Here is a 21,740-nt window from a genome sequence, read left to right on the forward strand (position 1 = left end):
GAACATAGCTCGTAACAAAGGACAATGGAAAGCCCATGGAACTACGTGTACAACTATAACAGCCACTCATGTAGTTGGTGCACAGTGAAGATTTTTCAGATCAACAACTTTTACGGATGGTGGACTGACCTTTCCTACTGCAAGCCAATTGTTATCTTACTCGATTCAGCACGAATTTTTTTTATGGACTGTTGACGCGGTGTTTACAGTTGTTACGTGGTGGCAAATCCTTGTCGAATCGACGACTGCTGCGTAAACAGTCACTGAATAATCTGTGCATGCATTTACGAGCACTGGATATTTTACCGTTTTTAATCGAAAACCGTTCGTATACGTGTATGATGGTGACAAAAACAACATAAGGAATCTTGCTTACATTGTTACTGATTAACTTTGACCAAAAAATCACCCAAATGCTGAACGATGATCATACAGAACTCTTCAGGTTTCAGGACTAAATGACCCCAAGCCCGATCTCAGTCAACAGTGCCGGTCTCGACGTCTACTCTATCAAACTGGCCAAGAGAATATACTAAATTTACCTTGAAAAAAATTCAAACTGTGTATCATATCGAAAAAAACCTACTGGGGCCACGGAGCGAATTAAAAAAACCAACAAAACCCAACAGAAGCAGTGGAATGATCATTAGTGTGCAAGGTCGCTGTATTATATGTCAGGGTAAAAAATTGTAGCTTTGAAATTTCTGGACGGTACAAAAGGCTCAGTGGTACGAATGTTTATTAGTCCCCACGGACACTGTCCGGGGGGACTTATAGGTTTGGTCATGTCTGTGCATGCGTGCATGCGTGCGTGTGTCTGTCCGTGCGTCTGTCCGTCCATTCACGCATATATCTATAAGATGCCTGGAGCCATTTCATTCAAACTTGGTACATAGATTACTTCATATGTCAAACATATGCACATCGATTTGTTTATTGATACGATCCAATATGGCCGCCAGGCGGCCATTTTATTACGATTTATTCATGTACAGAGCCATAACTCAAGCATATCTCGACCGATTTTATTAAAACTTGATACAAGGACATAGACCTATGTCATACATATGCACGTCGATTTGTTTTGTGATATGATCCAATATGGCCGCCTTTATTACGATTTTTTCATGTACATAACCATAACTAAGGCATATCTCAACCAATTTTATTCAAATTTTGTACTAGGACATTGACCTATGTCATACATATGCACGTTGATCTGTTTTGTGATATGATCCAATATGGCTGCCAGGCGGCCATTTTGTTATGATTTTTTCATGTACAGAGCCATAACTCAGACATGTTTCAACGGATTTTATTCCAAGGCGGTACAAGGACATTGACCAATGTCATAGACACGCACGTCAATTTGTTTTGTGATACGATCCAACATGGCCACCAGGTGGCCATTTTGTTATGATTTTTTCATGTACAGAGCCATAACTCAGGCATATCTCAACCAATTTTATTCAAATTTGGTACAAGAACATGGACCTATGTCATACATATGTATGTCAATTTGTTTCATATGATTCAATATGGCTGCATGGCAGCCATTTTGTTACAATTTTTTCATGTCCTTAGCCAAAACTCGGCCCGTCTAAACCGATTTTATTCACCGATTTTATTCAAACTTAGTACAAGGACATCACAGACCTAATTAATGAAGAGGACTCTATCCTCTCTGAGGACTTGCTATCAAAGTACCCATTAACAAGTGGGGACTGTGTCATCAACGATGACTTGTCATTGTTGACATTGTTCATTGTTGACATCGTATCGATCTGATTGACACAACAAATGTTTGATCGTGCATCCCCTCGTGATTGGCAGCTGTTTGAAAGCTTTCTGCTATTGTTCTTCGGATGCTTCGAACACGTCCACAGCATCGCAGCAGTTTTGGCATCAAAAATCAACTTAAAATGGAAATAATGAGAGAATTTCAACAACAAGGTGATGCCACAAGTATTCACAAAAGTAATATGTTGGAACAGTGCTCTAATTTACACTTTGATTGTTGAAAACTTCAGATTTTCGGGAGCATTCGTTGATGCTGTTACCATGTGCCACTCATGTTTGATTATGAATGCCCAGGGAGATAGGGGGTATTTATAGGCTCCAAGTCCCCCTGCCTTTAATCCATACTGGCACCCATACGCAGTCTTTTCAGTTTTTGATTTGGGTGATTCCCCAGCGTGACATGCCCTCTTTTTAGTTCAATATATGTAAATGTTACAGGCACTGTAGGTCAAAGCTGCATGGTACAAAAATATTAGTTATTTTTACCTCAATATTCCATGCTTATTTGACAGATTTAATATTCTAACGTATATGTCTTACAGTATTAGTTCTCGACCAACGTACAAAGACTTGGTCCATTTAATTTGCTGAAGCATTAATTGATGACATATTTTGCATTAAAGTAATAGTGGAAGCATACACCATGTGTCTTTGAGTTACATTGATGTTAGTCTCTCCTAACAAAAACAGGAATATTAAGTCAATAAAATAGGCAATGAATCAGTGAAAAAATGTTTTATCTTCATATTTGTATATTATGGAATAAACTTGTCAGTTTGATGTGCAACAGTACATAGATGACCAGTTTATTCATCAAGGGAGCATTCAGTTATTACAGTCAGCACAATTTGAATGGGTTGAGGTTCACTTTAAATTTGAAAAACGCAAAGGGGGTCATGTATTTTTCCAACAGCATTGGAGTGACTTAATTTTCTTAAGTATTTGTCCTGTTAAAAAAGTAGTTTAAGTGTTCAAAAAAAAAATTGGAGACAAAATGATTCGCTGCATTATTTCACTCTCGGTAGCAATTTAACTGTAAATCTGAACAAAAGTATGATTATCTGTCACATAAACATCTTCCCTTGGCAATCTGAGGCTTGTCTTATTGTAAATCGAGCTCACTGAGGGCAATGAACAATTTCTATTACTTACATATTAGAGATACAGTAAGTTTTGTCAGTGAAAATATTTAACAGTGACCTGTTGACCACTAGTACCATGAAAAGTGAAATAAGTTTAGTTGAAATTCAAATATCATTACTGTTGTCCACATCTGAACCTTCAAACATCCTATTTGAATCAAGTACATTTGTATCAATTGTCAAACACCTCAGAAAGCACAGAATGTGTTTGTTAAGCATTGTAAGAGATTATTCATAGTTTTCTCATAGACTCCAATGTATAGTGAATCTACATTTCAGTGAGATTCAGAAATCAAATTTCTTGCAAACATATCAACTTTTAACCATTCTAGTCTAATGAAGTACTTTCAGTGAATTATCAAAGGTCTATAAATACACAGATTTAAACAAAAACAAACTAAATGGATAATGTACAATTCTGATGATTTATTCTGTGTATCGTTATTTACATAAATTGAAGGACGTAAACGGGGCTATCCAAGGACTAGCATGAAGCTGAAGACATTTGATAGTTGTGTGTTTTTCTTCTGAGGACAGCGAGCATGACAGAAGTTGCAAGGTTGGTGACTTTATTCGGAGACACTTGCCAATTTGGATAGAGAAAGAAGTGAAACTGCGTACAGTATGGAAAAACACTTGCATCAAAGGAAATGCATATTGAGGCTACCTTGCATTGAGGGCGTGGCCTCAATCAGACCAGAGCCTGAGGATGAGGATGGTGGGCCATGAGCCGTTATATAGACAAATGACAATATCAACAGCGCTGACAACTCATTACAGGACAATGTTTAATGTATAAGCATATGTTTTTGCATTTTCTTGATTCTGCTAAAAGCTCAATGATGCATTTTTAGTTTTGAACAAAGACCACTCAACTTTTGAATTTTATTGACTAGATACAGGCTGTACTCATGTTATTACACCGACCGAGTCATAAACAGTGATTATTTGTATAATTGTATTTTTGGGCAATTTTTTCTATTCTTGGTCAAGAAATCTTCTCTGAGACCACAACTCCAATTGATTTGAAAGTTGGTGTGGAGGTTTTTAGGGTACAGCTCAGTAAGACTGTTTCAAATTGTGGTGAAGTTTGCATAATTGTATTTTTGGCAAAATTTTTACCATTGTCTTTTGCCAAGTCTTTTTTTTTTAATCGCTGCTACAATTGTACAGACGTTCAATGAATGACTTGAAATATTGGTTTCAAAAAGTCTGGTTATATTATTGTTTGTGATTTTTTTTTCAGAAACCACAGCTTTTGTTTAACACATGTGTCAATTATTGTAAATATTTCATTGGAACAGTATTGTTCAGTGAATAAAAAAGACATTATTTTTTTAATTGCATAACAGTTGTATGAACTTAAATTGTTGATGTGTGTAGTGTAACATGTGAGTATGAGTAAAATGAAAGAATACTAGTATATCATGAGAATACCGGTAATACATTTTAATCAATAATGGTAGATATTGTGCATACCATCCTATGGCAATATGCCTGCACATAATTCTGTAAACACAAAATGGAAGAATGCAGAAAAGATATTAAATATCCGCGCTGTACATTATGTATCAACTTGGTCCTGTTTGTTTCCCCATAATAGAACTGACTGCCCCATATCTATTTTCTAAGCATGTCCATGCATCATTACCAGTGTAATTGTTGATAACTGCACTGAAGTAAGGCCTTTTGAAATGGATCTGTCAAAAATAACATGAAGGATACAGAGGCCATGTTTAGAAGCAGAAGGTTATTTTGGTATACAATTATGAAAATAAAATGATGAAACAGTACAAAATGTGCAAAAGGTACAGGTTACTGTTTCAAGTAAATACCGATTCATGAGAAATTCAAAAAATTAAAAGGAATGACAGCGGAGCAGTGATATTCTATGCGATTTCACGCAAGGTACCATGGGAAAATTTAAGGCAAGAGGATAGATTCCCATGATCACTAATTTCACGCAGAATCCATTGAAATCCTGCACAGGATTATTCAGGAGACTGTCTTATGGAATCCATTAAAATGCTCTAATGGATTCTGCTTTGGATTCTAAAAGTGTTCCGTATATAAAAGAATCTATAATTGGATACCTTAGGATTCCCTGAGTACCCACGATGGATATCTCTGGATTCCCTTGGATTCTGATTGAATCCACGGAGGAATCCACAACATGCTTAATGGGTTCAGGCTTTTTCACATAGTGAGAATAATTTTTCACTGACGTAGGCCAAAGAATACATCAGAACTTAGCAGCCAAACATTTTTGAGGTAGTTTTGTTTTATTTTGCTTTTAATTCAGACAATAACAGTTTGTGAATTTGTCTAGGTTCCTAGTATATGTGAGCAAATGTGATCAAATGAGATACATTTTACATGAATAGGTTTTTCAGCAAAGTCAGGTTATTATGGCTGTGTCCTTTATTTCCTATTCAATCTTCAGTTGTTCAAATTATACCATAACAAAAACATCTGTGAGTATACTTGCCAGTTATGCTGGCCAGCAGGGCATGACATCAACTGAGATATATGACTTTTATGTCATGTTAAAACCGGTTTGGAAAATAGTTGATAATTTGAAAAATGTTTGAAAAAATTAAAGACAAAACCAATCATAAACAGCTTTTGAAATTCAAGCACGCCGCAAATCAGCCCTAAAAATGTAGTGTGTATTTTTATATTCACAATAATGGGTTTTATCAACTAGCATTTATACGGTTACATCAAAGATCAAACTCTTACTTTAAAATTATGATTAGGAATATAATCTTAAAATGTTTGAAATTGTGTAAATGTGTGTTTTGATCTGTAAATTTTAGTATGGTGGTTGTTTAACATTGGTCCTCAAGATATTGGAACAAAATAAATGTAACTGATAAATTATGTACATCTTACAACATTGGTCTAGATGTACAAATTATATTCATGTACATAGTTTACTGTATATTCAATAATCAGCATAATATAATTTCTGCATTTTATGGAGATAAACATGATCTTATTATCTTCTTTCAGTTTGATGTAGAATATTCTGAATTTTCCTGATATACTTTCAAAAATGATTCATAATATTAAAAGGGCAAGTAGCTGTAACTTTTGTGTTTCTTTATAATGTCATCCACAGTTTCTCCTTTAACCCTGTAAAGCATATTGAGATTCATAGTATAATTGAACTTGTCAACTCACACAATACATTGTATCTTGCATATTGTTATTGTTGATGTTTGAACTCTGGCAAGGACTGGATGTCAATGTGTACAATAACAGTACATTGTACAATCATGTAAACATGCTGTGTTGATAGGCTAAATAGTGGATGTTCAAACATGCTTCAGGGACTAATACTAGAGATTGCAATGTACATGACAAATATGTAATGAAAACATCCTCAAACACTAAGTCTCCTAGTTGCTTAAAGAAGTATTTTCTGAATGCTGGATTAGGATAAAAATGTAAACATCACCATAATACATATGCTGATAATTCAAATTTCAATTTGAAATATAATTGGTATATTTCAATTTATTTTAGTGTATTTATTCCTTTTTGAATACATCCCTGTTTTTAGTAATCACAACAGGCTAAAATAAAAAAATTGGCAAACTGCTAACCTGAGGGTTTGCTTAGCAATTGACATTTCTGGTTGGGTCAAAGTGACCAAGTCATATGTGCACATCCTCACTGTCATGTATTTTCGTTATTTTTAATGTGCAATGTCTTCCTCGATTTGCGGCATACCGATAACCATTGAGCAAGCCCTGCGATGCGGAAACAGACTACGGAGACCCTAGCCGAGCCGAAACATTTCTTGCGCGTGTCATATGAACGGGTGACGTAACGTGTAGCCAAACAGAGTTTCTCACGTGAACGACTACGCCAACGCCAACGTGGATTCTACGAGTTCATGTTCACGTAAAACGTATAGCCAAATCTGTCTAATACTTCTGCTTTACCCGAGATAGTAATGGTACCTATCAAAGTCAGTAAATTGAAGTAAAGCGAAACTACCGTGGCAAATTGCCAACTTTGACAACTCAAAACGGAAATTTTATTAGCTTTTACCCCACAAGGTGAATTTTACAAGGTACCTGCATGAATATTAGAAAGTAAAGAAGTATGCATGGTATGTAACTAAATGACAAAAGTGAGATGCTACACGTCGGGAAGAGAAATCAGGAATGAATAATAAAGGACGAGCTGTTTTTGACTTTTTAGTTCACTGATATATCATATGGATGTATCAGTGTGAAGACACGAAAATGATTACACGCATAGTACAAAGTGAAAGAAATGTAGGTTGTCTACCTTTACAAATTAGCGGTCTTGCACAAACACAATCCATACAATGTAAATGTGTGTATAGTACAAAGCAATGGCATTGACAATGTATTGAAATGTGCTGAAGTTTGGTGAAACCGCTGTTTTTTAGCTTAGATACGCAAAAAGGGTATAGTTAAAATACAATTGATAGATAATCATGTTAAGATCTTAACAACTATCGCATTTTCATTGTTTTTCTATGTCCTATGACGATGAGATCATCCATGCTTACAGATAGTACTGAGAACATTGACCCTGTATCTCATTTACCAAAGTTACAATCGTAAAGAGTTGTTCAGCGATAAAGATTGTGAATTATTTACCAAAATAACAAAACAAAATCAAATTGACAAACAAAACAGCAACTTAGTGCGTTTTCTGCAACTGACGTGAATTTATTCAGTATGTTTATTCCGTTAAGTGAAGGCATGTGACGAATTGCCAACTTTCACAACTCAAAAACGAACGTTTTAAAAGCTTCTACGTCACAAGGTGGCGCTTACTAGGTATCTTCCCGCATAATAGAAAGTAAAGAAGTATGCATTGTAAGTAACAAAGAAGAAAACATAAGATGACGCGCATCGAAAAGCAAATCAACAATTAAGAAGAGCTGTTTTTGACTTTTTTAGGTCACTGATATATCAAACGTATATATCAAAGTGAAAAAACGAAAGTGATTACATGCACAGTACAAAGTGAAAGATATGTAGCTTGTCTACCTTTACAAATAAGTGGTTCTTGCGAAAACTCAATCCTTACAATGTAAACTTGCATATAGTACAAAGTGATGGCATTGACATTATATCGCCATGTGCTGAAGTTTTATGCTGCCATATTTCAGAATACAATAAGCAACACGAGTGCAGTTAGAATAAAATTGATAGATTATCATGTTAAGCTCTTAACAGCCATCGCATTTTCCAGTGTGTTTCCGTGTCCTATGACGCTGAGAGTCTTTAAGTGTACAGATGGAATAATCAAAACATTGACCCTCTATCTCATTTACCTAAGTTACAATCGTATAGAGTTGTTCAGCGGTAAAGATTGTGAATTTTTTATCAAAACAACAGAAAACTAAATCAAATAGACAAAAAAAACAGCAACTTAGTGCGTTTTCTGCCGCTGACAGTAGTGAATCCGTTTATTTAGTTGAGTGAAGGCACCGTGACGAATTGCCAACTTTCACAACTCAAAAACGGATGTTTTAATAGCTTATAATTATACGTCACATGATGGATCTTACAAGGTATCTGCCCGGATATTAGAAAGTATAGAAGTATGCATGGTAAGTAACAAAGAAGTAAAAATAGGATGTCAAAGTAAAGACAAGAAAGTGATTACGTGCACAGTACATAGTGAAAGACATGTAGGTTAATATTACTTGCGAAATACAATCCTTACAATGTAAACTTGCATATAGTACAAAGTGATGGCATTGACATTATATTGCCATGTGCTGCAGTTTGATACAGCGATTTTTCAGCATAAAAAACTCAACAAAGTTAGAATACAGTTGATTGATTATCATGTTAAACTCTCAACAACCATCGCGTATCTCAGTGTGTTTCCGTGTCTAATGACGATGAGAGTATCCAAGTGTAGAGATGGAAGTATAAGAACATTGACCCTTTATCTCATTTACCTAAGTTACAATCCCATAGAGTTGTTCAACGATAAAGATTGTTTAGTATCTACCAAAACAAGAAACAACTAAATATAGTCGACAAACAAACCACTACTCCGTGCGTTTTTTGCCGCTGACATGAGTTGTGTGAGTCTGTATATTGAGTAGAGTGAAGGTACTGGGACAAAATGCAACTTTGAAAACTCGAAAACGGAAGTTTTATTAGCTTTTACTCCACAGGGTAAATCTTACAAGGTATCCGTATGCATATTTAAAAGTAGAGAAATATTCATGGTACGTTACTAAATAAAAACAATGAGACATGACACGTTTGGAAAGAGAAATCAGAAATCAATAATACAGGACGCACTGTTTTTGACTTTTTAGTTCACTGATATATCATACGTATGTATCAAAGTGAAGGCACGGAAATGATTAGATGCACAGTACAAAGTGAAAGACATGTAGGTTGTCTACCTCTACCAATTAGTGGTTCTTGCAAAAACACAATCCTTACTATGTAAACTTGTATATAGTACAAAGCAGCAATGGCATTGACATTGTATTGCCATGAGCAGAAGTTTTGTGCAGCAGTTTGTAGCATAAAATATGCAACAAGGGTATAGTTAAAATTCAATTTAAATGTTAAACTCTAAACAACTATCGCATTTTCAGCGTTTTCCGTGTCCTATGACAATGAGAGTATTCAAGCAAACAGATGGTATGATCAGAGCTGACCCTCTAACTCATTTACCTAAGTTACAATCGTATAGAGTTATTCAGCAATAAAGATTGTGTATTATTTACCAAAACAAAAGAAAGCAAAATCAAATCGACAAACAAAAAGCACTTAGTGCGGTTTTGCCGACGTGAAATTAGGTAGTTCAGTCAGTTAAACTAAAGTGAAGGCACTGTGACATATTGCTAAAGTTGACAATTTTAGAAAGGAAGATTTTGAAACTTTTTTTCTAAATATTGAATCTTAAAAAGTACCTACAGGCATATAGCAAAATAAATAAATATGCATGGTAAGTAATAAACAAGGAAAAAATGAGACGACACATGTCAAAAAATCAAAAGTCAATGATACAGGAAGAACTGTCTTTGCATTTTTCGTTCATTGATATATTCACCATATGTATCAGAGTGAAGGCACGAAAGTGATTACACGCATGGTACAAAGTGAAAGACATTTAAGTTTTCTAGCTTTACAAACTAGGGGTTCTTGCAAAAACACAATCCTTACAATGTAAACTTGTATATAGTACAAAGTGATGGCATTGACATTTTGGTTTCACTGCTCACGGTTCAGTGTTTGCGATATGACTGACTCAAGAAGTATTATTTCGAAATGTAAAAGCCATGGCCCGGTTTTTGCGACAGAATACTTCCAATTAAAGGATTTTATAGAAAAAAGTTTGTGTTTTTTTCTGTTCGACACCTTAGAATCCCACACGCTCGAACGCTAAATAAATAATTTACTAAATGTCTACCTTATTGCTCGGTGATTCTTGCAAAACACATCTTACAATGTCAACCTGTATATACTACAAAGCGATGATGTTGATATTGTATCGTCATGTACTGAGACCTAGAAAAAGTGTGTTTCCGCTTAACCCAACCTACCCTTACTGACACCCCCAACAAGAAACTTTCTTCGCCCCTCGAAAGCAATTTATGTGATTTTACGGATTAAACTTATAGCATTTCACGTTAATTAGCAAAATAACCTTTACAGAGGAATGAGTTTTTTTCCGTAAAAGCCAATGCAAGTCAGCATATTTCATGTGTTAGGTGTATTGCTTTCACTAATGTGATGACCATGTAGCAAAGTAAACTGATAGCATTTCACGTTGAAAATTATTACATAATATTTAAGTTAGCCAAATAACCTTTACAGAGGAATGAGTTTTTACCCGTAGAAGCCAATGCAAGTCAGCATATTTCATGTGTTAGGTGTGTTGCTTTCACTAATGTGATGACCATGTAGCAAACGGAATAAAAGTAGATTATGTTGTTCAAAAAGTGGGCTTTATTTATCATAGCTTTATGACTGTCAGATTATCTTCCTCAAGAAGGGAGTTTTCGTTGCAAACGCACAAGACAAATGCCATCAGGCACATCGGGACTTTTTAGAAGCCACTGAGATATCATATGTACAACAGGTGACCCAGACACTATTAATATGCTTATTATTGAGTTTTTCTCACTGTTTTCTCTATCAATTCCCCTCCTTTTCTACGTACAGTCCCTCTATGGATTTAGGGACACTGTCTTCATGCTCTGACTGATCGGAGTAATTAAAATAAATGGTTATATAACCTAACCAAGCCTCTTGACTCTTTATTCATTCAACAACCCATTACAAGGACGCTTATCTCTCATATACACATCTTGTAATTAATTAGTCAACACAACTAATTATGCTAATCCGTGGACTTATCAAGGGTTGGTCAACATTGGAAAAATAGAGATTTAATGAAAAAGGAGAAGGTATGAAGATCTTGGGAAACGTGTCCCGAGGACGTCCGTAAATCTAGTGGACGCTTATATATTCATGATATGCGCAAACAAACACTGCTCATTATTCAAAAATAAACGGGAAGTTGGATCGAAAGGAACGCTGAAAACGCGCATGCTTTTCGTTGCCAAGCGCAAAATTCAAACATAACCAAGCAGACATGGCCCTGCTCCATGTAACAAATGCCACCCAGAAAGTATCGACCGACCAAGCAGAAAAAGATCGCCGGAGTGGCCGTTTTATGAGCTTTTCAACAAAATTATATAGATGTATGTTTCACGTCGTCGACGTCGTTTTCTGGGAGTGTATATACCAAGTATAATTTACAAACAGCGTCGTGGTACAATGGTGACACATTAACAGCAGCACGCACCGGAGAATTTTTGCCAGCACTGTGAATTTTAAACCAGTCACCGTCATTTCTCTGCACTCGCTATTAACCCCATGTCTGCCGGTAACATCGTTATTTTCTGTCTCAAACTACGTACCAGAGACAGGCCTTTGACGTCAAAGTCGGTTGTTTCTGATATACGGCAGCAACCAAGCTCATGACTAGAATGACCCTACAGCGTCAAAGAGTTAATCTCGCCGGTTACTTTTTTTCGCCTAATAAAATAGAGTTTGTCGCTACTAGTCTTAGGAATTCATCGATTTTCAATAGCGCATTATGCTGTTCGTGTATACTTCCCGAAGGAAGCGGCGGACGGGCTATAAAACTTTTTTGTACTGTTAGGCAAGCTATGGGTCCATAGCTGTGGTGTTTTCAGACGATTTTTATGCCTTTTACAGTTGGTTTTGACTTTAACGTTTTTAACCCACTACAGCCATGGTAACGTCCATGTTCTGGCCGACAGCACGCTTGTCGCAACTTTGTTCGTTGCTATTCATCGAAAAAGCTATTCCGGGAGCAATTTTTGAGGGCAGGGGAAATTTTAATTTGATTGGGAAGGGGACATATTTTTTGGGAAGGGGACATATTTTTAGGTTGAAAGATAGCAAATTTAAGTTTTATTTGTCTGGCAGGGCATATATTGGTTGATTGTCCTGGGGACAGGGCTTGGCGAAAAACGAGGAGAGGGGAAGCTACTTTTAAAACGCGGAACAGGGGAAGTTGAGCCATGGTGTTTCAGGGGATGGGGACACAAGTACTTATACCTTTTAAAGGTTACCCAGACTACTTAGCCTATTGCGATTGACCCCACATTTCACTGTATGTACTGCAGGATGTGTGTCTGCATGGAAATGTTAATTTTCAGGGGAAATTTTTTTCACATGGCAGTGGAAAATCAACAGGTTTTTTTCAATCACAGGGTAGGGTAGCTTTATGTCTGCAGAGGAAATGGAATGGCAAAGTTTTGAGGGGAATTTTTCCAGGGCAGGGGAAATCGGCCAGTTTTTTTCGCCACAGGGCAGGGGAGCCTGAACAATCCACAGTGGGGAGGGGACACAGGCAAAAGCAAGTGGATAGTGGGTAAAAATGAAGTTTGAGTGCGGCAGGGTAAGTCGAAAAATTTTTAGTGGGAGGGCAAAGTATGAACAACTAACTAATATCTTATCATAGTGAGGACTCTTTTAAAAGTGCATTGATCGTTGGTGGCACCTCCACCCAAATTGCAATTGCCAACACTCATCAACATCTTGGTCATTAGGGGCCTACCACGACCAGCATTCCGCTCAAAAATCACCAAACTATCGCCGTTTTTCCAGCTTCTCCGACATGACTACTTGCAGACCATTCTTTTTCTGGCGTACAAGCAATGGGCAAGACTCAGAGCAGCCCGTCACTAAAGTCACGTGAGCGGTGACCTCTCAACATCGAAACATAAACTGATATCACCAATGATGCCGGCCACTGTGAGAATTTTTGCCAGAACTGTGAATTTCTTAAACAAGTCACCGTCACTTCTATTCACTCGGTATCATCTCCATGTCTGCCGGTATCATATCGTTAGGGACTGGTCAGTTTCTTCGCCCTTAGGGGCTTGTTGATTCATGGGGGGTCACCCTGTTTTTGACTTTTGTGATGGGGGGTCACCGGGTCACCATGGCTGGCAAGTCTTAACACCCATCAAAGTTTTTGATTTACTGCTTTTTTCCTGTTTGATATTAATGATTGACATCCATTTCTGTACAACAGTTCAGGACATCTGGTTAAGCAGAGAAAGTGTGAAATACATTCACAGCTCATTCAAAATGTACTGTATTCAAACTTTAAGATTGACACTTGGAAATTCCTATCTTACAACTGACATGTCAACAATTTCATTAAAACACAAAATGACTGTTAAAATATATATATATATATATATATATATATATATATATATATATATATATATATATATAATTTATGTCCACCTTTTGCTTAACATTTGTCACGTGCAGGGGGTCACCCTGTTTTCGAAATTTGGAATAGTGGGGGTCACCCTGTTTTCAAAATTCGGAATAGGGGGGTCAGCCACTTTTTGACGTCGGCAAAAAATAATCCACCCCCAGGCCGAAGAAACTGACCAGTCCCTTATAAAGAAGTTTAGATAAAGGTAGTTACGTTCCATCATCAGTACGGGTAGCGTCTTTGTCACGTGATAACCAGACTTCGCGTACGTGTAGAACAGACGTTCGGAACGGCAAACAACACCTCTACACATACAAAATGTAGTCATAATTACGTGTAGTATTTTTAGATATTCTTGATGATTTTCGTGAATTTAGACAGGAAACCTTGTAAACTATATCATTGCAAACATCTTTGATATCATAATTTTTCGTATAAAGTTTGCACCAGCGCAAGAAGTACTTGCTATATGATGTCCTTACATGAACGAAATGTTGCTGTCACATTAGGGTTTCGAGACCACGGGTCCATACCCTCTAGTAATCGTTCTTCTTCTTCTTCTTCTTCTTCTTCTTCTTATTGTTATTATTATTATTATTATTATTATTATTATTATTATTCTTTCCTCTAAATGCAACTGCAACGAGAATAGCGTTGCACCTAGAGATTTAAATTTGGCACTTGGGTAAAACTCCTCACAAGTATATTTTTCCACTTGTTATCTGACGCTGCCCCAAACAGTTCTCCAAACCACATAAATGTATCAAAGTAAATCGGCCGATTTAATTCGAGGATACAACGAGCTAGAATATTCCTCTCATAGAGACATTAATGTTTCTTAAAACTGAAACTAAATTCCCATGTTTCTGAGCAAAATACAGCTAAATTATCGAGAACGCATAGCTAAACTGAATGGCAGACACATTCTTAGCAACACCACCCGATTGAGAGAACAACGCAGACTTGTCCAAGGGAAAATGTTTACAAGTTTGCCCACATATAAAACAACGTAAAGATCAAAGGTTTCAACTTCCGACTTCCTGCTTTACGGACGTCCTCATGCCATGAACTGCACGCAAGGCACTGGCAGGGTTTGCACTGTTCGCGACCATTTAAATGTTTGGAATTAGAGTAGCTGGATCTCCTCGGCCATCGAAATACATTGGGTGCAGTAAATTTTGGATAAATGGTCATGACTGGCCGCAATCTGGTAATTTCTGGACACATTTCAGGAGAACTTCTTACCTTCCCGTTTTAGTAACCTTTCCTATCTTTCGCGATGTTGACCAACCAATAAAATCCCTGATAAATCCGCGGATTGTGTTGACTAATTTATTACAATATGGGTGTATATGAGATAAACGTCCTTGTAATGGGGTGTAAAATAAATAAAGAGGCAAGAGGCTAGGTTAGGCTATATAGTCATTTATTTTATTTACTACGATCAGTCAGAGCATGAAGAAAAGGAGAAGAACTGATAGAGAAAACTGAGAAAAACTCAATAATACATTATTAATAGTGCGTGGGCCACCTGTGTATGCACTAAATTACAGTTTGAAAAATTCTTTGCATTGTTCAGTACACAAACAAAGCAAAGATCAAACATGTTTCATTGTACAGGTCGATTTCTTTATGTATCTACGCAACACAAGCCAACTTTCTATAATAATGAAAACAATATTCACAAAAAAATTGAATAACTCAACAGTCTCTGAATACATTGCCAGGAAGTATTTAAATGATATTTACAGTCATGTAAGCCAAACTTTGTTTAACTCATGCGGTTGTGCAAACACTTGGTAGTTGACAGTATGCATAAATGGCATAACCCTACTTTCAACATGACAGACGTGCAGTGCATCAAAGGTAATGCTTGTAGAATCCAATCATGCATCAGCTAGATGAAACAACACATGCAAACATGAATTTTACGTTGTATTTGTTATGGGAATAAGGTTTGTCTAACTAGAGAGGCTTGGTACAATTATTACTATGCATGTTGATAGAATGTTTTGCTTCAAGAGACTTAGTATCTAACACCTGGGAATTGATTTTTTACCTGTCCCTCCCTTTGCTTGATATATGCTGTGCGATGACCTGATATTAATTATTAGCACAAATCTGAATGTGTGCTCTAATTCTGCCAGATATACATGTTATTATGGAACTGGGTTTCACTTTGTGATAACAACAGGATTGTGATTAAGCTCCCACACTTTGACAGGTAAACACATCCTGGTGTATGACCTGATTTAACTTTGTATCATCAATCAGAGTGTGTATGGTCCCTCACTTTGCCAGGTAAACACATCATGGTGTGAGACCTGATTTCACTTTGTATCATCAGTCACAGTGTGTATGGCCCCTCACTTTGCCAGCTAAACACACCATGGTGTGTGTTTGATGTCACTGTGTATCATCAATCAGAGTGCGCATCGTCCCTCACTTTGCAAGGAGAAACATCTGTGTGTGTGACTTCATTTCCCTTTATATCATCAATCAGAATGTGCATGGTCCCTAACTTTGCCAGGTAAACACATCATTGTGTGTGACTTGATCTCACTTTGTATCATCAATCAGAGTCTGTATGGTCCCTCACTTGTGTTTGATGTCACTTTGTATCATCAATCAGAGTGCGCATCGTCCCTCACTTTGCAAGGAGAAACATCTTTATGTGTGACTTCATTTGTACCAGAAAAACATGAAAAATTCTTTGCATTGTTCAGTACACAAACAAAGCAAAGATCAAACATGCTTCATTTTACAGGGTAGATTTCTTTTATGTAACTACGCAACACAATCCATTTTTCTATTATAATGAAAACAGTATTCACTCAAAAATTGAATAATTCAATAGTCTCTGAATACATTGCCAGGAAGTATTTCAATGATATTTACAGTCTTGTAGGCTGAACTTTTGTTTAACCCATGCGATTGTAGAGCTCTCTGATTTGCTTCCATATGGGAACTTGGTAGTTGACAGTATGCATAAATGGTATAACCCTACTTTTAAGATGACAGACGTGCAGTGCATCAAAGGTAATGCTTGTAGAATCTAAGCATGCATCAGCTAGATGAAACAACACATGCAAACATGATTTTTACATTGTATTTGTGTGGGAATAAGGCTTTTCTAACTAGAGAGGCTTGGTACAATTACTACTATGCATGTTGATAGAATGTTTTGCTTCAAGAGACTTGGTATTCAACATCTGGGAATTGATTTTTTACCTGTCCCTCCCTTTGCTTGATATTTGCTGTGTGATGTCCTGATCTTAATTATAAGCACGAATCTGAATTAGTGCTCTAATTTTGCCAGATATACATGTTATTTTGTAATCGGGTTTCACTTTGTGATAACAACAGGATTGGGAGTAAGCTCCCTCACTTTGCCAGGTAAACACATCCTGGTGCATGACCTGATTTCACTTTGTATCATCAATCAGAGTGTGTATGGTCCCTCACTTTGCCAGGTAAACACATCATGGTTGTGACTTGATGTCACTTTGTATCGTCAATCAGAATGTGTATGGTCCCTCACTTTGCCAGGTAAACACATCATTGTGTGTGACTTGATGTCACTTTGTATCATCAATCAGAGTGTGTATGGTCCCTCACTTTGCCAGGTAAACACATCATGGTGTGTGACCTGATGTCACTTTGTATCATCAATCAGAGTGTGTATGGTGCCTCACTTTGCCAGGTAAACACATCATGGTTGTGACTTGATGTCACTTTGTATCATCAATCAGAATGTGTATGGTCCCTCACTTTGCCAGGTAAACACATCATGGTTGTGACTTGATGTCACTTTGTATCGTCAATCAGAGTCCGATTGTCCCTCACTTTGCCAGGTAAACACATCATGGTGTGTGACTTGATGTCTCTTTGTATCATCAGTCAGAGTGTGTATTGCCCCTCACTTTGCTAGGTAAACACATCATGTTGTATGACCTGATTTCACTTTGTATCATCAATCAGAGTGTGTATGGTCCCTCACTTTGCCAGGTAAATACATCATATTGTTTGACTTGATGTCACTTTGTGTTATCAGTCAAAGTGTGTGTGGTCCCTAACTTTGCTATGTAAACACATCATGGTGTGTGACTTGATGTCACTTTGTATCATCAATCAGAGTGTGTATGGTCCCTCACTTTGCCAGGTAAACACATCATGGTGTGTGACTTGATGTCACTTTGTATCATCAATCAGAGTGTGTATAGCCCCTCACTTTGCTAGGTAAACATATCATGGTGTAGAAAATTGCATTTTATTGTGGTAGGTTTATGCTATCAAAAACCAGCACTTGATTGCTCTTGTTTCATTTGTATCGTTTCGCACAGAAAAATGAAGTTCCTTTCATTGATGCCCATATCAAATACATTCAAGTGTATATTACAGATATGGCGATTTTGTTTTTTAGGGCAGCCACAAAATTCTCCAGGTCACCTGAGGAAAATGTTGCAAAACAGCTCTGGTGGCCATCTGTTGATGACATTGCATGAACGCTGTCGTCTGCTACAGCCTCATGTGCAGATGGCTTGCTCATCGAAGTCTTTCGCTAACTGTATCACAGTCAAGTCACTTCTTCTCCGAAAAATATGACAACGAGCATAAAAAGCCGAAAGTTTTGTAATAACCTGAATTTTCCCGTTACAACCTAAAAGCGGTCATCCTCAATGTATTTGTTGCCGACGCTGACCGTACTCAAATCTAGAACAACCTGTTCACTCTGCAGTTCAGTCGCCTGTCTGCTATAGTGCCAGTTGTACATTATGCGATGTTCTATTCGTCAAATAATTCCTACAGACAACTAGGCGCTGAGCAGAATTGACCAATCAACATACGTTCACATATTCGCGCAACAATACAGAGTGTGAGAACAAATTGATCTCACACTGGTGTTCTCACATTCCCTGTGCACTGGGGACGTGAGAATGTATGGTCCCTCACTTTGCCAGGTAAACACATCATGGTGTGTGACTTGAGAAGTCTCTTTGTATCATCAGTCAAAGTGTGTATGGTCCCTCACTTTGCCTGGTAAACACATCAAGGTTTGTGATTTGATATCACTTTGTATTGTCAATCAGGATGTGTATGGTCCCTCACTTTGCCAGGTAAACACATCATGGTGTGTGATTTGATGTCACTTTGTATCATCAGTCAGAGTGTGTATGGTCCTTCACTTTGCCAGGTAAACACATCCTGGTGTATGACCTGATTTCACTTTGTATCATCTATCAGAGTGTGTATGGTCCCTCACTTTTCCAGGTTAACACATCATGGTTGTGACTTGATGTCACTTTGTATCATTAATCAGAATGTGTATTGTCCCTCACTTTGCCAGGTAAACACATCATTGTGTGTGACTTGATGTCACTTTGTATCATCAATCAGTGTGTGTATGGTCCCTCACTTTGCTAGGTAAACACATCATGGTGTGTGATTTGATGTCACTTTGTATCATCAGTCAGAGTGTTTATTGCCCCTCACTTTGCCAGGTAAACACATCACTGTGTATGACCTGATTTCATTTTGTATCATCAATCAGAGTGTGTATGGTCCCTCACTTTTCCAGGTAAATACATCATGGTGTGTGTTTGATTTCACTTTGTATCATCAATCAGAGTGTGCATCGACCCTCACTTTTCAAGGAGAAACATCTTTGTGTTTGACTTCATTTCACTTTGTATTGTCAATCAGAATGTGCATGGTCCCTCACTTTTCCAGGTAAACACATCATTGTGTGTGACTGGATGTCACTTTGTATCATCAATCAGAGTGTGTATGACCCCTCACTTTTCTAGACAAACACATCATGGTGTATGACCTGATTTCACTTTGTATCATAAATCAGAGTGTAATGCAATCCGACACCCCAAAGGGTTGGGATGGAATGTGTCACACGAGTTTGGGAATTATGTACATTTACAGATTTTCATAGACTTATAACTCAACATTGCTCGTTTTAATATACAATTCAACCATTATAATTTTTATGTTCGTACTTTTATCGTAGATATATCATATATATATATATATATATATATATATATATATATATATATATATATATATATATATATATATATATATGAGATAAACTCAATATTTTTCGGACCAAATTTTCCCCAAAATTGTACCCCTAATAAACTGGATCTTGCAGTTAAGGAGTCATCGACCGCTGGTTGAGAGCTAGTGGCACATATTTAACTTAAAAAGCAAAACCAGTGAAATTTTCAAACGTAAGTTCAAGTTAAATATGATGGTTGTACTAACTGTAATGAAAGAAGAAGCTCTTTGGACCTACGACATGGCCCAAAAGCACACTGCGGCCCAAATGTATGCCTCAGTGTACTGTATTCCGTGAAGCATTATTACTATGGAAGAGCGCTTTCAGCCGGTCGCTGTTTCAATTTATTTTCAATAGATTATCGATCGAAAATCTGTTTGGGTGCCGCTCATGCTGGGCGCTCGTGTGTTGAGGTCACGTCATAAACATTTCCACAATTACCCGTATATTGACTTTAACATCAAGGTATCCGTTGGTTTCCTGTACTGAAACTAGTGAAAGTATATCGACGACACTTTTTTCAGTTTTGGTGACAGTTTTACGTACGTTTCAGCACATTTTGGCGCACTTCGGCGTAGTTTGGCGCCATTGTGAACGGGGAACTACACGCAAGTGAGTGAGACAACAATGTAACAATTCGGACAAAAGAATATCGATCGATAACGTTCACTGCACGATTACAGTGGAAACTCTGTGCCGGTTCGCCTCTGTTCTGTGTTATTTTTGCAGTTTACTGGAATTTTCATAGTTGATATTCGCCAAAATTTGGTGTAAATTACAACAACCTGGCAGGTATTTGGTCTGTACAATTTAAGAGACGCTAACCAATTAAAATGCGTCATATAAGCCCCTGATTCTGCATATGCAAACGCCGTAAGATCACCATTTTATTGAGGGCAAGAGCAAAAATTCAGCGATCGAAAAAATAAAATGCAACTAAAACATGTTTCGTCGAGAAATTCAAAAAACTAAAACAACAGGAATTTTGTATATAAATCAAAGAAACACTGTGCCATTTTTCACTATCATTGGTTCAGAATTGAGAAATTTGAACGAGCGAGAGTTGTACGGTCTGTTCAGTACATTAAACGCCATTGTTTTCTATGGGAAATCGAGCTGATTAGACACATCGTTAAATGAAAAATACATCTGAAAAAAAACGTTGGTTTAACTTTTTCATTTCGCTGTTATTTTTTATAATATTTGGTATGACAGATATCATGAAGGGAAACTAAAACTCTATGGTTTTATTTTTTTGAGTTTCCCTCTTATATTTATGAAATGACGAGTTGAAGATCGTTTTGCTGTTGACTGTGTTTTTACGTAATTTTGCATATGGCTGTTATCACTTACGTATTTTTGGAATTCCCATGTGAAATTCTTCCCAAAATATTATAATTGTAAGGGCAGCATATACGGGAAATAGGACCTGTTACTCTTTCATTAATATTTGGATGTGCAGCAAGGAAATACGGCGAAATCTTCAACATGACGCGGGAGATGAAATTTACTCTGTGAACGCGCACTCCACGTATGTGTGGCGAAAATTCGGGACGCTAATACCGTACAAAATGGGGCGCCTTTGGGCCGTAGTGGCACACCACACAGGGCAAGAGAGACAGATCCCAGACGTGACGAACTGTACGCTTAAACGCAGTAAAGCACTATGGTGGACGTGTTAACATGAATGTTGTCGAATGGTGGTACTCGTTTTGGCAAACTATGGGTGTGTCGATCCTGGGGAGGTTCGCACCTCACACTTCAAATTTCACACTCATTTTCCCGGTGCGTAGAAAAATGAGGCCAGTGGGATAAAAACATTCGTAAGCACTTTTTACGTAGTTCTTAGGCCATTGGAAGGCTGACATTATGAAGCCTGGGTATTTGGCTTCATTTCGCAAGTCTGGTCTCTTAACGCGCTGAAT

At 37.3% G+C, this 21,740-nt stretch overlaps 1 protein-coding gene across 1 annotated transcript in view; it reads right to left on the reverse strand.

Moving 5' to 3' along the window:
- Window positions 1-1,426: 1,426 nt before the first annotated feature.
- LOC139129573 (hormone-sensitive lipase-like) overlaps window positions 1,427-21,740 on the reverse strand; it is a 377,850-nt gene continuing 357,536 nt past the window's right edge. Inside the window, exon 9 of the transcript XR_011551617.1 lies at window positions 1,427-1,742. The gene's annotated coding sequence lies outside the window, so the exon portion shown is untranslated. The remainder of the gene's footprint in view (window positions 1,743-21,740) is intronic.

This window comes from Ptychodera flava, chromosome 3, assembly GCF_041260155.1.
Source record: "Ptychodera flava strain L36383 chromosome 3, AS_Pfla_20210202, whole genome shotgun sequence".
Taxonomy (NCBI): Eukaryota; Metazoa; Hemichordata; class Enteropneusta; family Ptychoderidae; genus Ptychodera; species Ptychodera flava.